The 24,418-nt window shown below is 38.8% G+C and overlaps 1 pseudogene; it reads left to right on the top strand.

Moving 5' to 3' along the window:
• The first annotated feature begins 1,080 nt into the window (after nucleotides 1-1,080).
• Nucleotides 1,081-1,902, top strand: LOC109266631 (60S ribosomal protein L17-like; annotated as a pseudogene).
• The last annotated feature ends 22,516 nt before the right edge of the window (nucleotides 1,903-24,418 follow it).

The following is a 24,418-nucleotide window of genomic DNA, read 5'->3' as shown; positions in this document are numbered from 1 at the left end:
CATCTCTCAAATTCTACCATCTTGCAAATGTAAATGTTGGTTACAAGAGCAAGGTGGTACCAAGATCAGCACAAATTAATCACAACCACTATGAAACATCTTCTTTATTGATGGTACTTCAACAGTATCACCTTTCCACATACATCAGGAATTATGACTTTATGATAAAGTTGCTCTTGTTGCTGGAGGGAATCGAGTGCAAGTATTAATAGATTGGATTTAAAGACAAGACTAATTCTTAGTCCTAGTCTTGACATTGAACTTGGAAGTATTTGGTGGACTCTGTATTTGCCCACGTAAAGATTACTATTGAAAATTTAGCTGAGAGAGAAGAATTATAGTATTATAACTATCATTTCAGATTTTTAGCCAACAGATCTTTTTGAGTAACTGTTTAAAAATTTAGAGATATTTTTAAAACTTAATTTCACTTTTGTCTTAAGATATCTACTTTTCCAAGACATCTGTCATTCAAACCTCCAGCAGTTTGATGACTCCTTTACTCTGATATTGATAGTGTATATTGTAGTTTAGGGTAGGGGACTGAATCACCCCCTCTCTACCACCATCATCCATGAGGCCCCATGAATAAATTGAAGCTCCCCCCTACAGGATACTGTGAGTGAATCCACCCTCCACTTTGGGAACCATCATTTCATTCTAGTACAGTATATTCAATATACATACTTAATGGGTTACGTGTTTTGCTTTTAAATATTCTTACATAATTGAGATGAAGTGTGAGGAAAAACTTCATTAAATTTTGAGAGCTAAAAACTTACTGTGTAAGAGATAGCTATACTGTATTTTCAAAATTGATTCCCTTGCTAAGGAGGGTTTATTATTTGAGGTGCAGAATGATATTCTGGAAGGAGTATGGGCTTTGGATGTGATAGTTGATTCTGGCTCTGCCAATTCCTAAATATAATTTTCATAAGTTATTTAGTCTCTCTGAATCTCAGTTTTCTGATCTATAAAATGGGGATCATACTGTGAAGATTTACTATGACAATGTATTTGGAGTGCTCAAAAATGGTGGTTATTGCTCTTCCCCTAAGTGGCCTGAGATGATCTCTGAAAATGGTTCGCTTTTCACTTGACCCAGAAAACCCTATGAAATCATGCAAATCAAGAGGCTCAAGGGGCGCCTGGGTGGATCAGTCAGTTAAGCATCCGACTTTGGCTCAGGTCATGATCTCACAGTTCGTGGGTTTGAGCCCCGCGTCGGGCTCTGTGCTGACAGCTCAGAGCCTGGAGCCTGCTTTGGATTCTATGTCTCCGGCTCCCTTTCTACCCCTCCCCCACCTCTCTCTTTCTCACTCTCAAAAATAAATAAACATTAAAAAAATAATAATAAAAAAAAGAGGTTCAAGTCTTCACATTCACTTTTAGGAACACATGTGAAACTGTCCATGCCATCAAGAGTATGCATATCCAAAAAGCCACCAAGAATCTGGAAGATGTCACTTTTCAGAAGCAATGTATGCCATTCTGTGGCTATAATGGTAGAGTTGGGAGGTGTGCCCAGGCCAAACAGTGGGGCTGGACACAGGCTCAGTGGCCCAAAAAGAGTGCTGAATTTTTACTGCACATGCTTAAAAATGCAGAGAGTAATGATGAACTTCAGGGTTTAGATGTAGATTCTCTCGTCATTGAGCACATCCAGGTGAACAAAGCCCTCAAGATGTGGCATAGAACTTCTAGGGCTCATGGTAGGATTAACCCACATGGGAGCTCTCCCTGCCACATTGAGATGATCCTTACTGAAAAAGAGCAGATTGTTCCTAAACCAGAAGAGGAGGTTGCACAGAAGAAAAAGATATCCCAGAAGAAACTGAAGAAACAAAAACTTACGGCCCAAGAGTAAATTCTGTATAAAATAAATGCAAATAAAAGTAAAAAAAAATGATGGTTATTATTACTTTACAGTTTTGCTGATTTTATGGCGGTCATATTTTCATGAGGCTACCTTTATTTTTTTCTTTGATATCATACACCAATAGTTGTCACATCTCATATTTAAAAATGAAGTTGCTGATACCACCGTCCCTTCCATCTGTTTGAGCGAGGTATCATTTTTGTGTTCTCACAACTTAACAAATGTGAAACAATTTACTCTGTAGTGCCACTTGGTAAATCACTTTTTCACTTTCAGGGTATTTTTCAGTCTTGTGGATGAGAGGTCTTGACAATAGTCATTAAAGATGTGATAGCACTTTCACAAGAACAAGGACATGTGCCTTATGTCTTTGCTGAGCTCTGGTCTAGGTAGACTAATTTTAACATTTTTCTACATCTGCACTAAGATTTCACTGGGAGAAGTCACTGCCTAGATGGGATCTGATCAGGCAAATGCCTAATTTTGAGCTTGTAAAGATCTCCTCAGTTGTACTATCTGGCTAATGGGAGGATGTGATATCGTATAGTTAAAGGAAGATGTGACAGAAATCAGATTGATTAGGGTTTGCTGCCTCATGATTTTGACTAAATCACTTGAAACCTCAAGTCATGATGATTTAGTTGAGACATATGTCTATTTAGCTTATTCAGATTAAAGCAAACATTACTTAAAAAGTATGAGAAAGGATGAGTGGAAAACCATTTAAATGTGAAGCTGCCATTAATTCTATTCAATGGGCATGGGACACAGGGATATATGTAAGGGTGCCATGAAGTTGCTGTTTCCACAGTTAGTTTCAGTTCCCTTATGTATCTTATAATGTGAGCATCTTGTACAGAAAATGGGATGAGATCTCAGTGTTTAAATATACTGCTCTTATCTTTTTGTACAACATGGCCCCTAAATGCAAGCTAGTTATTATATGTAGAATTAAACCAAAGACACATCAGACAATGGAGGAGAAAACTATTAGATTAATGGAGAGACTATATGCTTGTCTATTATAAGGGCAACTTTTAAGGGATTTTGTGACTAATTTTTTATTATATTTGATTTTTTACCTTACATGTTACTTTGTAATCTAACTCCTGCACAAAATGCAATTTCCATTATAATATCTGCCTTACCAGGGTTGTTCTGGGAATCAAATGAGATAATATATGTTAAAGTGCTCTGCAAAATTCACGGTGCTATAAAATATAAAATGTGTCTGTACTCTGGACAAGACTTGGTCAGCCATTTAAGTGTTTTACTCTGTGTTTTCACACAAAAAGTGAATTGTAGCTGTGTACAGAACAACAACACAATAATAATAATAATAATAATAATAATAATAATAATAAAGATAGAAGCTAAGAAGATTGATTTAATCGCCTACTTAGAACAAACCAGGAAATGTGTTTAGTGCTTTAAGTGGATTATCTCAACTAGATACTGCTTTGGGAAAAGTTCTTCTACTTAGTTTTCTATACTCCAGGCTCTTCTAAGGGTACCTCAGTTTCCAATATTATATGCACTTTCTGGGAAGCCTCCACATTACTTGTGTGGGTGTGTAGCCAGTATGTTTTCTTCTAATACAGATGAATTTAATAACTAAGAAGTGCTGGGTGAGAAGATACTTATTTCCTACTATTTCCATGGGGAGGAATTTTCATCGGAGGACACATGAACCTGTACCTCTTATTCATTCCTCTCTGAGGGAGGAAGGAGGACTTACCTGATTAATCGGTATTTTTTAATGCAAATTTTATTTATTTATTTATTTATTTATTTATTTATTTATTTATATATTTATATTTAGGGAGAGCACAAGTAGGGAAGGAGCAGAGAGAGAGAATCCCAGGCAGGCTCTGAACCACCAGTGTAGAGCAGTGTAGAGCCCGATTCACAGCTCAAACTCATGAGCCACGAAATCATGACCTGAGCTGAAGTTGGATGCTTAACTGACGGAGCCACCCAGGCGCCCCTGTTTTTTTTATTTTTGAGAAGGGGGAGGGGCAAAAAGAGGGAGAGAGAGCAAAGGAGACCAAGACCCCAAAGCAGGCTCTGTGCTGTCAGCACAGAGCCCTATGCGGGGCTCAAACTCACGAACTGTGAGATCATGACCTGAGCCAAAATCAAGAGTCTGATGCTTAACTGAGTGAGTCACCTAGGTGCCCCTGATTAGTCAGTTTAGAAGAAGGAAATGAGCATTTGTGGATCAGCAACTCCTGCACAGTTTGGATTTGCCTGTTCTCAGAAAGGATGCATTATGGTTTTCAGCCTCTGTCATGCCATGACCTTAGCAAAACGTGATCTTACTTGTGGTTGAGATCTACAGCTGTTTTGTGCTCCCAATGACTAGATAGGTAAATCTAACTAATTCAGCCACTATTAGCCAGTTCACTTGGTTGCACATCACTTAATGTAGATTTCGTTAGAAGTAAAAATAACATTTGTTATCTGTGACTCCTGTGTCTACTTCTCAACTGGTTCTAAAAGTAGGTGGGAAAGAGAAAAATTATGAAGCAGTTCTGCTTAAAATCCTAACAAAAGACAGTGTAAGGGAGTGGTTAAGAGCACAGGGATGGAGGGGCGCCTGGGTGGCTCAGTTGGTTAAGCATCCAACTTCGGCTCAGGTCATGATCTCATAGTTTGTGAGTTCGAGCCCCGCGTCGGGCTCTGTGCTGACAGCTCAGAGCCTGGAGCCTGCTTCAGATTCTGTGTCTCCCTTTCTCTGGGCCCCTCCCCTGCTCATGCTCTGTCTCTCTGTCTTAAAAATAAATAAAACATTAAAAAAAATTTAAAAAAAAGAGCACAGGGATGGAAATAAATTTGCCTAATTTCAAATTTGGGCTCCATCACTTTTCAGCTGTGTTATTTTATGCAAGTTATTTAAACTCTCTGTGCCTTAGTTATCTTATCTGTAAAATAGGAATAATAATAGAACCTACTCTCATAGTGAGAGGATTAAATGAATTAATACATGTAAAATGCTTAGAATAGTCCTGAGTGTATCAGCATTCAATAGATGTTAGCTTTTCTTACTATTAAATTAACATTGATAGCCCAAGGATACAATCTAAATATTTGCACATAATTTGCATTCAGCTTCTAACTTCCCTCCTTAAAAAATGTTGATTCATGGGGCATCTGGGTTAAGCACTGGACTCTGGATTTCTGCTTAGGTCATGATCTCATGGTTTGTGAGTTTGAGCCCCATGTCTGACTCTGCACTGATAGCGAGGATCCTGCTTGGGGTTCTCTCTCTCTGGCCCTTACCTGCTCATGCTCACATTCTCCCACTCTTTCAAAATAAATAAATAAACTTAAAAAAAAAATGTTGATTCCTTGATTATCAGCACTGGGGCCTTCTACTGATTCATTCTCCGTGTTCAGTATGGTATATTTAGTCCTTTTCTTCTCCTTTTCTTTACTTGCCACAATCCATAGAAATGGGACTCACAGTGACATACCTTTTAAATTTCTGTGAGGTCTTCAGACTAATCCACTGTGCTTGCTCTTATTTCAGAGCCCCATAGCACTTTGCCTATCCTATACAATTTAGCTATTAAATGTGTGTTATCATATGGGATGCAAAATAGGACAGTTTTTTTTTTCTTTTAAAGAAAACTACCTCAGTGTCTCTTCTTAAGGTGCAAATATGTTGCAGTAATATTTGGGGAAGTATGTTCAACATTTTATTATGGAGAATTTCAAACATACAGAAAAGTTGAAAGAATTTTTTTTAAGATTTTCTAAATTTTTTTAGTAATCTCTATATCCAACGTGGGGCTTGAACACACAACCCTGAGGTCACATGCTCCACCAGTTGAGCCAGCCAAGTGCCCTACAAAGTTAAAAGAATTTTGCAACAAGCACCACTATTCTACTATTCTACCATTAACATTTTAATACACTTGTTCTATCACAGAGTTTCCAGCATTCATCCTTTGATCTATTCATCATCCCATTTTAGTTTTTTGGTGCCTTTCAAAGTAGAATGTTGCAGCACTATTTTAAAATGCTAACCTTTGGGAGGGAGGGGAGAGTGGGTGATGGGCATTTGAGGAGGGCACCTGTTGGGATGAGCACTGGGTGTTGTATGGAAACCAATTTGACAGTAAATTTCATATTAAAAAAATAAAATAAAAAGTAAAATGCTAAACTTTACCACCTACAACTCCTCTATTTCCTATCCGAGGCAGAAGCAGTGTGGCAGAGTGAAGGCTTTGGAGCCTGGCAGCCTGGGCTTGTAATCTAGCTTTGCCACTTACTAGCTATGTGACCCATATAACATTACTGTTACTTAGTGTCTTTGCCTGCAAAAGAGGATAATAGTAGTACCTACCTCATGAGGTTGTGAAAGTGCATGTAAAATGCTTATTAATAGTGCTTGACCAGCAAAACACTTGTAGAGTACTAACTTATGTTGGGCAATTTATACATATTAACATATTTAATTCTCACCAAAACTCTGTGAGATAGTACCATTATTATAAAATATAATGTGTATTAGCTATTATTATTTTTTATAGCAGAAATACATAGAGAAAAAGTCTCTCCTTAGGTTTGTTGTTGTTGTTGTTGTTGTTGTTGTTGTTGTTGTTTTTTAAGATTTTATTTTTAAGGGCACCTGGGTGGCTCAGTTGGTTAAACATCTGACTTCAGCTCAGGTCATGATCTCAGGGTTCCTGAATTCGAATCCCACACCAGGTGAGCTTGAGCCCCACCTCAGGTGAGTTTATGGCCCACTATGGGTAAACATGAGCCCTGCCTTGGGTGAGCCCCGCTTCTCTCTGTCTCTCTCCCCCTCTCTCTCTGCCCTTTCTTCACTTGCACCCTCTCTCTCTCTAAAGAAAAAAAAAAGATTTTATTGTTAAATAGTCTCTACACCCAAGGTGAGGCTCGAAATCACAACCTCAAGATCAAGAGTCAGACATTCTACCCACTTTGCCAGTCAGGTGCCCCTCTGTTTAGTTCTTGCGTTTTAAATATATATATATTATTTATATAAATATTTATATATATAAATATATACACTTAAATAATATATATATTATTTATATAAATATATATATATATAAATATATATAAATAATATATAAATATGTATATTTATATATTATTTAAATATATGTACTTATTGAGAAAGACAGCATGAGTTGGGGGTAGGGGGAAGAGGGAGAGAGAGAGAATATTAAGCAGGCTCCACATTCATCACAGAGCCTGAAGCGGGGCTCGATCATGTGACCCTGGGATTGGGACCTGAGCCAAAATCAAAAGTAGGACACTCAACCAATTGAGCCACCCAGGCACCCCAAGTCCTTAAGTTTTAAAACAGACATTTTGGAGTTCATGGCAAAAATAATGCCATGGGTTCTTCATTGGCCCAGAGCAGGAGTGTAACATCCTCAGCCCTGCATCCCTATGTCTTGCGTGTTTCTGAATTTATATTCTTTTTTAAATTTTTTTATTATTTTTTTTTACATTTATTTTTGAGACAGAGAGAGACAGAGCATGAATGGGGGAGGGTCAGAGAGAGAGGGAGACACAGAATCTGAAACAGGCTCCAGGCTCTGAGCAGTCAGCACAGAGCCTGACGCGGGGCTCGAACTCACATACCGCAAGATCGTGACCTGAGCCGAAGTCAGACGCTTAACCGACTGAGCCACCCAGGCGCCCCTGAACTTACATTCTTAACCAGTGGGGCTAGAAGGGGACTCTGCCATCTTCTGGTGGATGTGTGTGAGATCCCTCTGTCCATACCTCCTGGAGGAAGGGCTGTTGCTATCTGGCTGTGTGTGAGTCACATTCGGGTGGGTCCACACCAGGCATAGGTGGGAGCTTGGAACTTTCTGTTGTTTATTCAGTGCCATGGATTTCAAATGGACTTCTTCTTGCCATGAGCATCCAGAGTCCCATGAAGGGTCTGTGAGCAAGAAATACTGGAAGCGTCACCCCAGAATTATGGTGAGCCTTATTCCCTGTCACCTCCAAGTGGAAGTTAAGTTTCAGAACAAGCAAAGAGCTCTATTTTTAGAAGAAATGTGTTAAACTCAGAAATGATGAAATCAAAACTTTTATTATTTTTCTTTATTTTTTTAATGTTTTTATTTATTTTTGAAGGAGAGAGAGACAGAGCATGAGCAAGGGAAGCGCAGAGAGAGAGAGGCAGACACAGAATTCGAAGCAGGCTCCAGGCTCTGAGCTGTCAGCACAGAGCCCAACGCAGGACTCGAACTCACAGATCATGACCCGAGCAGAAGTCAGATGCTCAACCAGCTGAGCCACCCAGGCGCCCCAAAACAAAACTTATATTAAAAGGCAAAGATGCTAAGAAAAAAAAAATAATGCCATGATAAGGAAGCTTTGTGAAAGAGACTGGGCTCTTTTCCTGTCGAAAGCCTATGTACTCAGGGAAAAAGTTTAGTCATTGACAATTCATTTTGGAACAGATAAAAGAGTCTCACCTGACCAAACTATGTAACATTTCCTAGCCTTGGGGAGAAGAGAGAAGAAACAACTAGGGTGAAGCTTATTAGGATATTTGGAGACCTGTACCAAGCCAGGCTAATTTCTAGAGTTGGGAAAATTATAGCCCTCTGGATATGGATTTGTGGATTTGACAGCAGGGAAGAATTGTGTTTCCTACGAATAAGTTTTGGACTCTTGTGATGCAAGTTTTTACTTATTCATTGATTTTATTATTTTATTTTTTATTTTACTTTGTTTGGTGAGAACATTTAAGATTTACTCTTTCAGCAAGTTTGTAGTATACAATACAGTATTAACTATAATCACCATACTGCAGGTTAGATCCCCAGCATGTATTCATCTTATAACTGGAAGTTTGTACCTTTACCAACATTTCTCCATTTCCTCCCACTCTCCTCCAGTCTTGGCAATCATTTTACTCTCTGCTTCTATTATTATTTTGAGTTTTTTAGATTCCACATATATACAGAATCATACAATACTTCTCTTTCTATCTCTGGTTCATTTCACTTAGCATAATGTCCTTTAGTATGATACCATGATTTATAATAAGAAATATATGTTTTGGCCTTTTCTTTTTTTATCCCGTCCCTCTCACCATTCCCAACTAGAACATCATCTACTGCCTCAGGAAAAGGAAACCATAAGAAACAAAGTAAGTTGAATTTTTGGCTTTTGAACACTAAAAACCAAAGACATGGCAAAAATAAATAAGTAAGTAAGTAAGTAAGTAAGTAAATAAATAAATAACATGCTTGGATGAGTACAGTTATTTCTGGTTCCAGAGAAGATACAAATTTTATGGACTGGAAGAGAGGGATAGTCCCAGACAAACTGGGACAGTTGGTAACCCTAGTTTAGCAGAGAGGTTGTTTTGTTTCCAAGTATACTTGGTACTTACAAAATAAATTGTATTGTTAGGATATATTAAGGACCTCTAATTCATTATTCTAATAAAGGCAAGTGGCAATATTTCAGTGTTCCCATTATACAGAATATAAGTAGGTAGCTGGAATTCTCCAAAGGTTTAGGAAGGATGCTTTCCTCATGCATTACTGACTTGAGTTGGCAATAATGCTCAATTGCTTCCATTTTTTTAAAGTTTATTTATTTATTTTGAGAGAGAGGGAGGGGTGTGGGGGGAGAATCCCAAGTGGGTTCCATGACATCAGCGCAGAGCCTGACACGGGCCTCAAACCCATGAACTGGGAGATCATGACCTGAGCTGGAATCAAAAGTCAGATGCTTAACCAACTGAGCCACCCAGGTGCCCCATGCTTCCATCCTTTTAAAGTTTTAATTTATTTATTCATTTGAGTAATCTCTACACCCAATGTGGGGCTTGAACTCATGACCCTGAGATTAAGAGCTGTATGCTCTTCCAACTGAGGCAGCCGGTGCCCCAAATTGCTTCTATTTTTGTATTAAAAATTTTTTTAAGTTTATTTATTTTGAGAGAGACAGAGATAGTGTGAGCAGGGGAGGGGCAGAGAGAGAGGGAGAGAGAATCCTAAGCAACCTCCAAGCTATCAGTGCAGAGCCAGATGTGGGGCTTGATCTCACGAAACTGTGAGATCATGACCTGAGCTGAAGCCAAGAGTCAGATGCTCAAGCAACTGAGCCACCCAGGCACCCCTATTTTTTTTCATTTTAATTTAAAATAATTATTGTAAGCAGTTTACATGAATAAGCTATATAAATATATATATTATTTTCCAATTTTATTTGTTTTATATAACCCTGTTTATTTGCCACAGGAAATTGGAAATAACTATAATAAGTATAAGCAATATGGAGGTGAGGTTAAGAGCACGGTCTCTAGAGCCAGACCATCTGGGTTCAAATCATAGCCTTGTCTCTTACTAGTTGTGTGATATTGGACAGGTTCCATTTCTTTATTTACAAAATGGGAATTAAAATAGTATCTATCTATTAAGGTGGTGTGAGGATGAAATGAGTTAATACACATAAGGTGCTTATAATGGTGCATAGTAGGCACTCAAGAATTATTAGGTGATTTGCAAGTTCCTTTGCTGTACTAATGAAAACTTGAGTTTATCCATAGTTCATTATTTTCATAATTGAATATTCAAAAAGAGTTGGGGGGGGTAGGTTAAAATGTTTTCTCAGGGCACCTGGGTGGCTCAGTTGGTTAAGCGTCCTACTTATGCTCAGGCCATGATTTCGTGGTTTGTAAGTTCAAGCCCCACATCAGGCTCTGTGCTGACAGCTCAGAGCCTGGAGCCTGCTTCGGATTCTCCGTCTCCCCCTCTCTCTGCCCCTCTCATGCTCATGCTCTGTCTTTCTCTGTCTCTCAATAATAAATAAACGTTAAAAAAATTTTTTTTATGTTTTCTGAAATGACACAATGTTTTCCTCTCCCTGCCCCTCCATTCATATGTTGAAGTCCTAACCCACAATGTGACTGTATTTGGACATAGAGCCTTTATTTATTTGTTTGTTTATTTATTTATTAATACGAAATTTATTGTCAAATTGGTTTCCATACAACACCCAGTGCTTATCCCAACAGGTGCCCTCCTCAATGCCCATCACCCACTTTCCCCTCCCTACCACCCCCCATCAAGCCTCAGTTTATTCTCAGTTTTTAAGAGTCTCTTATGGTTTGCCTCCCTCCCTCTCTTTTTTTTTCTTTTCTTTTCCCACCCCCATGGTCTTCTGTTGAGTTTCTCAGGGTCCACATAAGAGTGAAAACATATGGTAGCTGTCTTTCTCTGTATGACTTATTTCACTTAGCATAACACTCTCCAGTTCCATCCACGTTGCTACAAAAGGCCATATTTCATCCTTTCTCATAGCCAAGTAATATTCTATCGTATATATAAACCACAACTTCTTTATCTATTCATCAGTTGGTGGACATTTAGGCTCTTTCCATAATTGGGCTATTGTTGAAAGTGCTGCCAGAAACATTGGGGTACAAGTGCCCCTATGCATCAGCACTCCTGTATCCCTTGGGTAAATTCCTAGCAGTGCTATTGCTGGGTCATAGGGTAGATCTATTTTTAATTTTTTGAGGAAACTCCACACTGTTTTCCACAGTGGCTGCATCAGTTTGCATTTCCACCAATATTGCAAGAGGGTTCCTGTTTCTCCACATCCTCTCCAGCATCTATATTCTCCTGATTTGTTCATTTTAGCCACTCTGACTGGCATGAGGTGATATCTGAGTGTGGTTTTGATTTGTATTTCCCTGATGAGGAGTGACGTTGAGCATCTTTTCATGTGCCTGTTGGCCATCTGGATGTCTTTGGACATAGAGTCTTTAGGAGATAAAGTTAAATGAGGAGATAAGGGTTGGGCACTAATCAAATAGGACTGGTGACCTTGTAAGAAGAGCAGAGATTCACTCTGTGTCTCCTACACACACACACACACACACACACACACACACACACACACACACAGACACCTGATAGCAGAGATTCACTCTGTGTCTCCTACAAGCGCGTACACACACACACACACACACACACACACACACACACACACACACACCTGAGGAGAGGTTATTTGAGGAGACAGAAGGTAGCCATCTATAAGCCAGGAAGAAAGTTCTCACCAGGAATCTCCCCTGCCAGACCTTGATCTGGGACTTCTAGCCTCCAGTGTTGTGAGAAAACAAATTTATGTCGTTTAAGCTGCCCAGCCCATGATATTTTGTTATAGCAACTCAAGCACGCTAAGACAGATTGTTAATTAATGAGCACTGAAGACTGAGGAAAACCCTTAGAGTTGCATTTATTTGCAAAGACTGGGCAACATCAGTTGCTCAGACTGCTCAGTTTTCTTACCCCAGCCTGCCCTACACAAAGGTGCCTGATGACTGAGCAGAATGATGAAGTAGAAGGAAGACCACTTCATTGGCACAACCCTGCCCCTCATCAACTGAGTGATTTAACCAAGTCTTTTAACCTCTTCATGACTCAGTTTTTTCCTCAGCATAAAACAAAGTGTCAGATATACACATATATAGATAAATATATATTTATATTTTCATATAATTAGGTTGAACTACATGTTTGAATCAATGACACGTTTGAAGCAATGAGATGAAGGGGGAGCAAGAATACGGAGTAGAGACTAAGAACATAGAAGACCAACTTGTTAGAGCCAGAAGCAACTGCCATGAGAATAAGTCCTTAGGTCTTTCCAGAGATGTTGGGAAAGGCACTGGAGGTGAAGCAGAAGTTTGAGTCAATTTTTCTAGGTCTTAATAGGCAAGGAGAACTTGGCTGCCATCTGGGTTATGAAGAGGTTTTAACTAGATGCTCTCTAAATCATCTTCTGGGGTGCCTGGGTGGCTCAGTCAGTTAAGCATCTGACTTTGGCTCAGGTCATGACCTCATGGTTTGTGAGTTCAAGCCCCATATTGGGCTCTCTGCGGTCAGCAAAAGAGCCCCTTTGGATCTTCTGTCCCCCCCCCCCAACGCCTCCCCCACTTGTTCTCTCTCTCTCTCTCTCTCTCTCAATAAATACATAAATAAATAAACTTTATTTAGTTTTTAAATTTTTTTTAATGTTTATTTATTTTTGAGAGAGACGGAGTGTGAGCAGGGGTGGGAGGGGGGTGGGCAGAGAGAGATGGAGACACAGAATCTAAAGCAGGTTCCAGGCTCTGAGCTGTCAGCACAGAGTCCGATGCGGGGCTTGAACCTACGAACTCTGAGTTGAAGTCAGATGCTCAACCGACTGAGCCACCCAGGCACTCCAAAATTAATAAACTTAAAATCAATCAATCAATCAATCAGTCATCTTACAGCTCTTGTGTTCTATAACTTAATGATTGTAGGGGCTGAGGAAAGGAGCAAAGAGGGAAGATGAGGACTCATTTAATGCTAAAAATGAAATAAAATATTAATTGGTTCCCCAATTCCCCTTCATTTCTGCAAATTATAGGAGTCTGTCTTCCTTCTTTTGCATGTATTTCACTACCTGTCCTTAATATTCATTTTAACTTGATTAGAGTGTCTTGTCCTCAGCATTCCCTGGGATAGCCCTGGCCCTGTAGGCCACTAAGGGCAATGCTGTCGCCTCTTACTTCATCTCTCATCCATACTTGCAGGGTGTGTATTAGATTAGGGCTAGACCTCTCAGATCAACCTTAAATTCCAGCTCTGCCACTCACTACCATGAAGCTTTGAACAAGTTACTTAAGCACTCTATGCTACATGTCATTTTATGTTTTAATCTGTTAGGTAGGGATAAATAAAACACACACATCACATAGTTGTTGAAAGGATTAAATGAGATAATACTGGCAAACTCCCTTCAAATTTTAAATACTGTGGGAACAGGGACAATATCTTTCTCCTTATCATGCCTAGCATTTAGTAGGTGCTCAGTAAATATTTTTTGAATGAATAAAAATAACTCAGCCTGGTGTCTGGAACATAGTAGGTGCTCAAGAAAAGAACATTATACATATCACCTTCCCTAGTTGTCTTCAGTTGGTTTTGCCTGTCCAGCATCTATTTGCTCATTTTCTAGTAGCAAAGCCTCAGTTTCCCTTTGTGAAAGTTCCCCTCCCTCATTCTCAGTTTTTGTGGTTCTGGTGGGGCTGACCCCATATCTCTGCTCCCCAAGTTGGTATGTGGCCCAGCCCTGGCCCAATTTAGGACAATGAGAGTCAGGCCAGGTCTTTTTCTGGACCTAACGTGAGAGGGGCTCTCTTTCCATCTAGGTTGCCAAGTTGGTAAAAGGTAAGGCTAAAGCAACTGGAGGCCATCTTGTTCCATTTGGGAAGAATCTGCTGAGGAATAAAGCCACGAAGAGCAGACCTGAGGGGTAAAGGGAAACTGATACCTCATGATATTCTTTAGCATCTAGATCCAGCCACAAGTAAGATAGGCACAGGTCTCTGTCTTTGAGGAGCCTGTAATAGGAAGGAAAACAGTATGATTGGAGAGGGTCAGGCTGCCTAGGGTCAGGATACCTAGCGAGAACTTCAGTGAGCAGAAGTAGGTTGGGGGAAGACTTCTGGGTAGGCAGGGACATCTAAGGAGAGATCAGAATGATGAGTATGAGTTAGCCAGGTGAACAGGGTGATATAGGGTTGGTACACATCACAGAGGATAGAAAGGAAAAAGAGTATAAGAAGGGACAACAAACAGTATGGTGCTTTCAGGGAATTCAGTATGACCAAAGCATACAAAACACTTTCTCAAACACAATCTCATTTAATCCAACATGTTAAATCTTTCACAGTGAAAGGAATATACCATTTAGAATGTGCTCAGTTGCAAGGAAACGAACACATGACTAATGGTGATGTAAACAATGAAGACATTGCTGGTACTGCAATTCAATAATGTCATCAAGCATCTGGGCTCTTCCCATCTTTCTGTTTCACCATCCTGAGCTTTGGGTCATCATGCCTATTACTTTTGGTAGAAAGAATAAAGCCCCCTTGAAGATGTCCATATGTGAGTACTTAGAACCTATGAATATATTAAGTTCTATTGCAAAAGGGACTTTGTTGATTATAATCAGTTAGGAATCTTGAGATGGGGAGGGTACCCTGGTTTACCCAGGTGGGACTAATGTAATCACAGATCCTTATAAGAGGGAGGGAGGCAGGAGAGTTAGAGTTAGAGAAAGAAATGTGTTGATGGAAGCAGAGGTCTGAGGAACAGATTTGAAGATACTGTGCTAATCGTCTTGAAGATGGAGGAAGAACTCATGAATCAAGAATGAAGGCTGGCTTTAAGAGCTGGAGAAGTTTTGACCTCCAGAACTGTAATATAATGAATATGGTTTTTAAAAAATGTTCATTTATTTATTTTTGAGAGAGAGAGAGAGTGTGTGTGTGCACGCACGCACACACACACACGCAAGTGGGGAGAGGGCAGAGAGAGAGGGAGACAGAAAATCCCAAGCAGGCTCTGAGCTGTCAGTACAGAGCCTGATCCTGGGCTCAAACTCAGAAACTGTGAGATCATGACCTGAGCTGAAATGAAGAGTTGATGCTTAACTGACTGAGCCACCCAGGTGCCTCATGAATTTGTTTTTAAGCCATTAAGTTTGTGGTAATTAGGCAATAGAAAAATGAATACATCACTCATGGTTGTAAGATGGCTGTCAGAGCTCTAGGTATTACTTTCATATTTAATGCAGGAAGAAAGGGTAGGAGATAAAAGGGCAGAGTATGCTGCATCTATCCCTTTTGTCAGGAAAGGAAAAACTTTCACAAGCACCCTACCTGCTGACTTCCTCTGTACACATCATTGATCAGAACTTGGACACAATGGCCAATTCTAGCTGCAAGGGAGGGTAAGAAGGTATCTCACTTCCAGTCTCATTTGTTTTGTATATGGTTTCAGCATTTACCTGTTTGGTAACTCTCTTGTCAGGAGGGAGGCTTCTCTCAGTGAGAGGCCATGATGAGATTGGTGATCATAGTTAGAGAGCTTGGGTAGACTCCTTGGCATAGCATAGATATCCGGGCAAAGGATATGACAATTATAGCTTTTGGTAAAAGTTCCTAAGCCCGCTTTAGTGTACCAAGAGGAACACACAGCACTGAGAACAACAAAGAGTGACTTTGGCAGGGAGACAAAAGCTAAACACAAACTAAGCTGCCTTCAGTAGGGATCACCCTATTAGCATTGACTGGACCATAGGATTCCCTTGCTAGTTCTGGCTGTTGGGTAGAAGTTTGTTGGAGTGGACTCTCCACATATGTGAATGGGGGAACACCATTCTTGATCCCTGTGCCCACCTCCTATAGATACATTCACATGCATCTGTAGATGTATATATACAAAGATGATCATTGTATCAATCTTTATAAGTAAAAAAGCAGAAACAGTCTAAATGACCATTTGAAGAAACCTGCTTAAAAAATTTATGCTATATCCATATAATGGAATGCTCTACAGGCATTTACATGGCTGATGTAGAGTAAATTATATATTCTATTAAAGGAATCAATCAAGACTCAGAGCAGTGGATAGACTATGCCCCTAGTGTGATGCCTGTTGTCTCTGCAGATGGGGACTGAGGCTTTGAGGGGATGGAAGACATATTTTTGCTTGTTCTGAAAAATAATTTTTTTTTTTTTTTACCAGATGTATTATGCCAGTTATCTACTGCTGTATAACAAATCACCTCAAAACATAGTGGCTAAACAGCTATTTTATTTGGTTATAATTCTCAGGGTCAGCAATTAGGGCTGGACTCAGCTGGGCAGTTCTCCTGGTGTTCTCTTGGTCATGTGGTTGCAGCCCTCTGGTGCCTGGACGAGAGCTGGATGATTTAAGATAAACTCACTTACGTGTCTGGCAACTAATTCTGGCTGTCTTCAGAAACATCTGTCTCCATCAGGTTAGCCTCCGCTTCTTGACACAATGCCTCAAAGAGAGCAGGAGCTGAAGCTGCAAGGCTTCTAGAGGCCCAGACTCCCAGAGGAACTCACACAACACTTGCGCTGCATTTCGTTAGTCAAAGGAAGTCACATGGCCAGCCCCGGTTGGTGGACTGAAGAAGCAGACTCCATCTCTTACTGGTAGGAGCTGCAAAGAATTTGTGGCTATTTTTAGTTCACCACATTCCCACATTCCGTTTTCGAATAAAAGTTTACTTAAATAATGCTATTTGTAATAAATTCAGAGGATTTTAAGAATTGGGTGACACCTTGGAGATTATGTAATATAAAACCCTCTCATTTTATAGGAGGGAAACAGGTCAGAAAGGTAAAGTGTTTTGGATAAAGTAACTCAGTGATAACATCAAGATTGGAACCAGGTCTTCTGGGTGTGCTCTTAATTCCACAGTAAGATTTCCTTTTGCCAACAAAGCTTATTAGTGATCTTTGATCAAGAGAACTTGACACCTTTGAGGGTGCCTGGGTGGCTCAGTGGGTGGAGTGTCCAACTCTTGGTTTAGGCTCAGGTCATAATCCCAGGGTCATAGGATTGGCCCCCACATTGGGCTCCATGCTGAGTGTGGTGCCTGGTTGAGATTCTCACTCTCTCTCTCTCTCTCTCTCTCTCTCTCTTTCTCCCTCTGCCTCTCTCCCCTACTTGTGTATTCTCTTTCTCTCTAAAATAAAAAAAATAAAAAATAAAAAAAACAGGAGCTTGACAACTTTAGGGGCACCTGTCTGGCTCAGTCGGTGGAGCCTGACTCTTGATCTCAGGGTTGTGAGTTCAAGCTCCACGTTGGGTATGGAGATCACTTAATAGAATTACTTAATAGAATCTTAAACAAAGAAAACAAGAAGAGACAACTTGACAACTTTGTAGCCCTATTGCTCTTATAGTTAAGAATGTTAAAGGTTTTGTCTTATCCAAGTGAAGGAAAAGACTAAAGAAACAATCCAAGCAATTCTGAGAAAAGTAAAATGGGAATTTGAATTATCTAAGTTGTCTAGTCTTAGTGCTTCTTTTTCTTAGTTTTTATTTCTTTTAAGAAACTTAGCCTTGGAGTATCTGTGGAATAAATAGTTTACCAAGTCATAAATACCTTGGTCAAAATTGCTTTATAAAATATTCAAATGGGGCACCTGGGTGGCGCAGTCGGTTAAGCGTCCGACTTCAGCCAGGTCACGATCTCGCGGTCCGTGAGTTCGAGCCCCGCATCAGGCTCTGGGCTGATGGCTCGGAGCCTGGAGCCTGTTTCCGATTCTGTGTCTCCCTCTCTCTCTGCCCCTCCCCCGTTCATGCTCTGTCTCTCTCTGTCCCAAAAATAAATAAAAAACGTTGAAAAAAAAATAAAAAATAAAATATTCAAATGGATCTAGATGATTTTATTTTGGGCTATTTTTTAAATGAAATATACTATTAAGTATATTCCTATTATTTTGTTGGTCCTACTAGGAATTTTGGAGTGCTTAGTCTGCTTAGTCTTTAACAGTTCTGCTTAGTCTTTAATTAATATAATATTTATTATTAATTGGTTGGTTAATTAATATTTAAGTTAAGCCAGCAAATGTTTACTGTGACCTCACAAGTCCAAAGTATTGTGCTGAAAATTGTAAAGAGTATAGAAAACAATAAGGCATTCCACTTTCCTAAGAAGCTTAACAGCTAGTTGCAGGCAAAACCTATATATAACAGTACAAGGAGAAATGAATTAAATGCTATGAGGGAGGTACTAGCAAAGTGGAATGAAAGTATAGAAGAACGATTACAGCCATGCCAGCTGGGCAGTCTATCATTATTTGTGGCAGAAAGGAAGAAGAATCAGAAGAGACTTCTTCTATATTAGAAGTATTTAGCAGGATTTCTTCACAGAAAGTTAAAGTTGGGGAATTTAAATGGCTTAAATGCTTAGGATATGTGTCTGGGTTATTGGGAACCCTCAGGACAGATAGTCTTTTTCCTGTAAAGGGGGTCTTTTTGGTACATAAAGTTTTAAATTGAAGAATCCCTTTAATTACCACTATGCATGGATATATGGATTAGTTGGACTCTACCAAACAATTAAAATCAAAGTTCTGTTCTTGCCAAGTAAGCAAAAACACATAAGTAGCCATTCTAACACAATTACCTTTTACACTTACTTCTTTTTGGGTTTGCTAACACAGTACAATAGATTATAAACTCTGATGAAGAGAGAGAGATACAGGGAGATAATTTCTTAATTTATATACCTTTAATTTTTAAATTAAAGATTTTATTTCATGTTCATTCATTGACATTTTCTTTTATGTTCAAAAATCACCTAAATAGGGGTGCCTCAGTGGCTCAGTCAGTTAAGTGTCTGACTCTTGATTTCGGCTCAGGTCATGATCTCCTGGTTTAGTGAGTTCGAGCCCCATGTCCACCTCTGCTCTGACAGCATAGATTCTCTCTCTTTCCCTCCCTCCCTGCCCCTCCCCTGCTCATGCTCTCTCTCTCTCTCTCTCAAAAATAAATGAACATTTAAAAAAATCATCTAAATAAACAGGTGAGCAGTGAGTCAGAGGTTGCCTAAACAACAACAAAATGCTGAAGTTGGTCCATATTGTGAGAATGAATGGTAAAATATCTATTCTGTTCATTAGAATATAAGCCCATAAACCACTCCTTTCAGAGCCTGGAAACCCTGAGAACAAGTTGAGTTGATGTGAGGATGGAGTTTTAACCAGCTATTGTTGCTTTTTTTGGTTTAAACAAGACTTTTAATCCCATTTTATGGGCACCTATGTTATTTTTCAACATCTGGTCACCTTATGATAAGCAGGTGCTAATGAAGCACAGGATATATCATTGGATAAATATGAGCATTGTATTTTTCTTGAGGGACAACACATATTCTTGGGACTTTTATCAAGTTACATTTTACTAGTCCTAAAATATTTAGAGTTATGTACTTAAAAGATACAGAGCATAGGTATTACATCCACAGAAAGTATTTTAGTCAGTGAATGTTCAATGTAGCAGGTAGAGATGAACTTAACACATCTTGTAGACTGAACTGGGAACAGACTCTTCAGCCATAAAATGCACTTAACAGTCTATTTAATAGTGGCGAGGTCCTTGAAAATGCAATATCCATGCTAATCTCGCCTTTTTCTAAATCACAGATGAAAAATAGGTCAGTTAGGTAGAGCCTTCTCTTTCTATTTAAAGTGTGACATTTAATCTATTTAAACAACTACCAAAACTTTATTAATTCAATGTAAGATAAGCGTGCTGAGAAAGTAGAAAACATTATTAAGGACACAAGGTTTTCCAAAATTTGATCTGATGTCTTAGATCTCAGGACCCAATATAGTCTCAACTTGGGGATTTCAATCAAATCAGTAACACCAAGGAAGGACCAGAAAAAAAAGCAACCCAGAATGTAATGAAATTTCACATTTAAAGGAAATGGCTTAAAGAAACTGAGTATTTTACAAAAGAGGCAAAAATTAGAAAAGGAACCTCTAGAAAAACGTTTTTCACTTCCTTGATGCCTTTAGGGAAAATTCATTTGGAAAGAGGAGTATACACAGACAGAAAGCTTCCAGCAGATAACAAACTAAAGAGTCGAATTAGGGCTTAATGTGACTAGGTACCGGCTTTGGTGCATTTCTTTTAAACTACGATGTTCTGCAGAATTCTTCGGAGAGGAAGATGCAGGGTATGTGATAAATTGTAATTGCATTTCACTGGGGTCTATTTTGGAGAATGTTCACACTTTTCTCCTCTAGCCCCTCTCCTTTATTTGAATAGGATTTAGTATTCTCTGGCCCCACCCTCCCAATCAACCCAAATGTATACCTAGGATAATGCAATAGTTCCAATCGTTCCCAAGAACAATTATAAAGAATAAAAGCTCCTGTATTTGGAGTGTAAACACAATGATACTCGACTACAGTTTCGGGTTGGGGCTTTAGAAAAAACCTTTTTTGTTGTTTTAAATTTTTTCTTGGGTATTGCATTCTCGGGTATTGCAAATTTGGGTGCCATAATTTAAGGGAGAAGATGTTTTCCTCCTCCTAGCTCCCTTCTCCAGATCTTGAAAGAAACCCTGGAGGAGAAAGGGCACCTAGAGGTTATTTCTCCTGCTTAATGGACTACTGTGGATTCAACAACAGTTTAGTTCTGTTCAGTTCAGCTCTTATTCCAGAAAACTAACTCCATCAATTATAGAAAATAACTTTTTATAGAGTTTTTTCCAAACCTGTCTTCACTGCATATCCAGGAAGGATTAGTTTCCTTCACACCATCAAAGCACCTAGGTTCTTTCCTTTATTTTATGAGAATCATTCAGGTGATATGTAGTAGCTACTATTATTGGGCACATGTGGTATCTCATTTAGATTTTTAAATCCATGTTCTCAGGGGCAGAGTGCTGCTATTGACAATATCCGCTATCTCCCTCCTCATTAAAACCAACCCCCAAACCCACTGTAAAACAAAACGGTGATAAAAAAATCACACCTTACATATTTTGTGTCCTGCCCCTCTCCTCAGTGCTCTTTTTTAGTTTGGCAATCTTTTTAAAAAATTGGTGAGTCAAAGCAAAAAAAAATCGAGTAGGAAGAAAAGACTTTATTTGTGACTTACTCTGTGTCTCTGGTATGACTTTACTATAAATAAAAATTTATTTAAAAATCTGACTTTAAATCTTGATGTATTTATTGTGAAATTTACAAGTTGGAACCTCCTACCATCTTGATTTATTTGATTTTAAAATGGAGTTCTTACCATTTCCCTCGGGGAGACTTTTTGGTTTGAATAGTTCTTACTGGCAGGTTGCCTTCTTTATATTTAGCCCAAATTTTCATTTTCAAAGACCGTTTAGATAAGTACCATGATAGCTCTAGCCAATGGATCTGTGTGTCACATAATAGAGTGTGACAATCCACTCAGTTGTGAAAGACACTGGAGATAAAATAATAAAGTAGCATTTGTGTTATCACATTGGCTTTACAAATCTAGTTAAACACTGACCCAACAGTGTTACTCATTATTGGAAATTATAGATGTTTATAATTCTCCAAAATATGTTGAGTTAAGTTATAGTGTATATCATATATTTAAATTTAAATTCAAAATCCTGGGCTGAGAGAGATGTAGATTTGTGACACTCCTTGGAGATTTGGGGACCATGAACCAACGAATACATTACATTGCCACATTAAAGAACTCTTTTTATCTGTAAAGATGTAAGCACCATTCTCCATTTTAATAACTTTTAAAAACAGGGTTTTAAAATCTTATGATTTTAATGAACTTAGACTTCTGCACCAAACTATATCTGTGGACCTTTAGATTTATATTTCTTCTGTTTTATTTATATCTCAATATAAATATATAAAAATATGAACTCCCTAGAATTGTTCCTAGATTCTGTTACAATAACAATGTTTGAACTATGTGGTTGGAACATGCATTATTTCTTTTATGGTCCATATCAACAAAATTATTTTTATATGTGTGATTATGTATACACACTTGAAAAATCTGTATTTGTAAGAGAATAATTCCAAGTGGCTTCTGAAATTGACAGTAAAAATAACAATGACTTATATCTCCTGCACTATTTATATAATACTGGTCTACAAACTTCTTAAGTTTGTAGGGCAAACTATTTATTATTATTTATTATTATATATATATGTTATTTATTATTATTAAGGGCAGGCTATTTATTCAGTAAATATTGGTTGAGGGGTGTCTGGCTGGTTCAGTCTGAGCATGTGACTCTTGATCTTGGGGTCATGAGTTCAAGCCCCATGTTGGGGGGGGGTAGTTTATACTTAAAATAAAAAGAAACTTAAAAAAATATATTTGTTGAGTAAATGAGTACATCCATAAGTAATTATAAATTAACTTCATTAGCTTCATTTAAGCAATAAAGACATTTAAATGACTCCATTCACAGATAAGGATGCAGTTTAGGTTGATTCCACTTTGGTTCCATTCAAATATAAGGTAAGTTTCTTGGGTTTTTTTAAGTTTTTTTTTTTTTTAAATGTTTATTTATTTTTGAGAGAGAGACAGAGACAGAGTGCAAGCAGGGGAGGAGCAGAGAGAGAGGGAGACACAGAATCCAAAGCAGGCTCCAGGCTCCAAGCTGTGAGCTCGGAGCCTGATGTGGAGCATGATGTGGAGATCATTACCTGAGCCGAGGTCGGACGCTTAACTGAGCCACCCAGGTGCCCCAGGTAGGTTTCTGAAGTCCCAAAAGCTATTAGTCTCATCTATAAGGCTGTTTGGTAGTTTGAAACCAAGGTGATTCGTGTGTGTGGTGTGTGTGTGTGTAAAAACTATTTGGCTATCCAGTGGAATAATTTGTAGAACAAAGGCAGAATAACTGATTCTTTTTTTTAAATTTTCTTAATGTTTTATTTATTCTTGACAGAGAGAGAGAGAAACAGTGAGTGGGGGAGGGGTAGAGAGAGAGCAACACACAGAATCTGAAAGCAGGCTCCAGGCTCAGAGCTGTCAGCACAGAGCCTGATGTGGGGCTCAAATTCACCAACCCTGACACCATGACCTGAGCCCAAGTTGGATGCTTGGGCTGAGCCACCCAGGTGACCCTGATTCTTTTTTTTCATTTACCAGCTTTCAAAATTATAAATGGTTTACTAGCTTCCTTCATTGATGAATTTTTATTTATAGCATTATGAGCTCATGGAGAATGGGACAATTCCACAGATAATTCAAATTTGATGTGTTTCAATTCATTGTACTTACTATGCTTCGTGATGATCAATGTGTCCCATATATGGCTAGCCAGAGTCTCTTCAGTTTGGCTCCTGAGACTTTCTGACATTGACCCTAGTAGTTTTATTTTTGATTTTTTTAAATGTTTATTTTTGACAGAGAGAGAGAGAGAGAAAGAGAGAGAGAGAGAGAGAGAGAGAGAGAGAGAGCATGGGGGAGGGGCAAGGAGAGAGGGAGACAGAGGAACACAATCAGGCTCTGCACTGACAGCAGACAGCCCGATGTGGGTCTCGAACTCATGGACCATGAAATCATGACCTGAGCCAAATTGGTTGCTTAACAGACTAAGCCATCCAGGTGCCCCAACCCTAGTAGTTTTTAATAGTTTCCTTGATATCTACTATAACAAAATGTTCCAGATCTATTTTTGTATATTTCTTTTCCAGGCTATTTTTCCAAGAATCCCTCGTTCCTTTTAATAGGGCCATAAGTATTTTAAGACAGTCTTTGTGCTAAGGATGCTCATTATTACTGAGTTGGTTTTTATGTCCTTTCAGCAAAAAAAGCTAGGTGATATGTTTTCTTTTTATTCCCTCCCTCTCTCCCTCTTTTCCTGTCTTCATCCTTTACCCCCTTCCATCTTACACCTTTAACTCATTTTTCACATTAAGAATCCTGATATCAAAACACCAGCATGATAAAATTTGAATATCACATAACTCTTCATTTTCTGTATCCCACACATACAGTAGAGGACAACACTAATCTAAACACCAACAACATAATTACTAATAACCATTATTTTATTTTATTTTTATTTATTTTTAAAAAAAATTATTTATTTTTGAGAGAGAGAGAAAGAGAGAGTGAGAGAGCATAGTAGGGGCAGAGAGAGAGGGAGAGAGAGAGAGAATCCCAAGCAGGTTCTGCACAGTCA

The sequence above is a fragment of the Panthera pardus genome, unplaced genomic scaffold (assembly GCF_024362965.1).
Source record: "Panthera pardus isolate Hobbes unplaced genomic scaffold, ASM2436296v1 HiC_scaffold_11, whole genome shotgun sequence".
Lineage (NCBI taxonomy): Eukaryota > Metazoa > Chordata > Mammalia > Carnivora > Felidae > Panthera > Panthera pardus.
This window is presented reverse-complemented; position numbering and strand designations above follow the sequence as displayed.